Raw genomic sequence first — 2,500 nt, 5'->3', positions numbered from 1 at the left:
TCTGACTAGCTCTAAAAGACGTCTAATAACACACGAACCGCTCTCCGTAGCACTGCCAGGGAAGCGGTTCTCAAAGAAAAAAAAATGGCTTCCTGCTGATCCACTGGGGTTTCAGGATACGCAAACACAAACATCACGGAACTTGATCGTTATCGTTAGTCATCGAACCAATAACTGTCACGAATCACTAATAAAGTTGACGACTGGTGCAGCGAGAGTTCGGCTGACCCGGGTTTCTTTTTCTTTATTTATTTTTAGTTTTAGTTTCTTCTCTCTCTTTCTCTTTCTCTTTTTTTTTCTCTTTCTCTTTTTCTTTCTCTTTCTCTTTCTCTCTCTCTTTCTCTCTATCTCTTTCTCTTTCTCTTTCTCTTTTTCTTTCTCTCCCTCTTTCCCTCTTTCCCTCTTTCTTTCTCTCTCTCTCTCTCTCTCTCTCTCTCTCTCTCTCTCTCTCTCTCTCTCTCTCTCTCTCTCTCTCTCTCTCTCTCTCTCTCTCTCTCTCTCCTCTCTCTCTCTTTTTCTTTTTCTTTCTCTTTCTCTTTCTCTTTCTCTCACTCTCTCCTCCTCCCCTTCTGCTGCCGTTTCTTTTTCTTCTTCTTTTGTTTTAACCAAAGTGGACAGTATTACTATCCTTACCATCCTCTTCCTTATCCTCCTCCTCATCAGCCATATAAATGTTATTATTATCAGAGTCCTAGGGAACTTCTAACCCTCCAGAACATGTCAACATCACTCCCAATTGTTCTAGAAAGGCTCTTATCAGACGATAAAATTAGCAGAACTGGTATGGTGTCCTAAAAACAATTTGGAGTTCCGAGGTGCCGAAGATAGTTGTCAATCAAGGTTAAACATTTTCGTGCGCAAAATGATATTGAGGAATCTGTTGTAAAGAGATATACGGTAATTTAGCTGTACAGGAATAGAGGCAGAGAGAAGATGCAGAGAGAGAGAGAGAGAGTGTGTGTGTGTATGTGTATATGTGTGTGTGCGCGCGCGCGCGCGCGTGTGTGTGTGTGTGTGTGTGTGTGTGCGCGCGCGCGCGCGCGTGTGTGTGTGTGTGTGTGTGTATGTGTGTGTGTACAACAGCGAGGAATCACAATATTTGATAATAACATTGACTAAGAGTAATAGTTATATTTAGTAACAGAAGCTGGAAATTATCAGTATAATTAATATGATTACCGATATAAAGATTTAGTTGAAATTTCCAGACACAGATGGCATCCCTCTTTCCTACATCAACAGGAAAGAAAAGCTTGAATGTCACCTAACCACGGTCTCTACCATGAACTAATATCACAGAGCGAGGGCACACAGCAAGAGGCCGACCTCCGGCTCTGAAGTACCGGCGGTGCATGATGAGCAGGCAGAAGAAGACCATGTGCATCGGCTGCAATATTCCCCCGTACCACTATGGTTAGTTTGTGCTGTGACACTCGCAGCCCAATGCATAGGTTACCTTCCCTTTCTCATTCTCTTCATGGACTTTCGTAAAGTATGGTCAATTGCAATATTGAAAATTTTGTCAGAGGGCATATATAAGCCTCATAATATAGTGAAACACAATAACTGTCAAAAAAAGGGAGCATGGAAGTCCTAGATATGATGCGTGTCACTCACTCTCTTTTGAAATAAAGCCTATTTACTGTGTCGAACAGGTGACACTGGTAAATGTTTTAATGTCAAAATATGAAAATTGGTGCCCCATATCCGACAGGCTAATGCAGTAATATTCATATTTATAACGCATAGCAATAACGAGAGAATTACTAATCCTTTCATATGAATTATCGCCATTACAGAAATATGCTTTCTCATTTAGTTATTTCTTGTTCTGTCACTTCATAATAACTTGCCTAACATTGAATTTGAATTATAGATATTATCTACAGTAATTGACCAATTCATCAGCATCCTCATCGATTTGCTGAGCAAAAGTCATTACATTTTTTTTTTTTTTTTTATCATATAGTGGTTTAGCGCATAAGTATAAGATTAAAGAAACCAGTAAATGACCTGTTACAAATTGGTGTCATTTGGCAGCTATAAAAACAATTGCCAATTACTGCCTTATATGTAAACATACATTCTATTTCATTTCATATATTATACCATTGTGTGTATTACTAAAAACACAATTATTTACTAATTGTTTTTTCTCTGTGTTCCATATAATGTTAGCAGTAAAAAAATCTTTAGAATGCTTTTTCTTGCTCTTTTTAATTTTTAGAAATTTTATGCGAGTTTATATAAATAATGGGCCAGAGGTCCATTGGTAACCACCCAAGAACAGTCCAGAGATGTACTTCACAGGAGGCACTAGAAGCTACGAATACATGTCACAAAGCTTGACTCCCTGGTGGTTGGGATCTGTATCGATCGATACAAAGAAACAAACCAAAGGAACTTTACTAAGGAAGAGTTGTGAGAACAACGGACTGAGTATTTTGAGCAGTTGTTCCAGTTTGAACCACCAATGGTCGGCATGGACATGGGTGATATT

Source organism: Penaeus japonicus, unplaced genomic scaffold (assembly GCF_977035675.1).
Source record: "Penaeus japonicus unplaced genomic scaffold, GWHDUDI00000001_assembly GWHDUDI00000015, whole genome shotgun sequence".
NCBI lineage: Eukaryota > Metazoa > Arthropoda > Malacostraca > Decapoda > Penaeidae > Penaeus > Penaeus japonicus.
Note: the sequence above shows the minus strand (reverse complement) of the source record.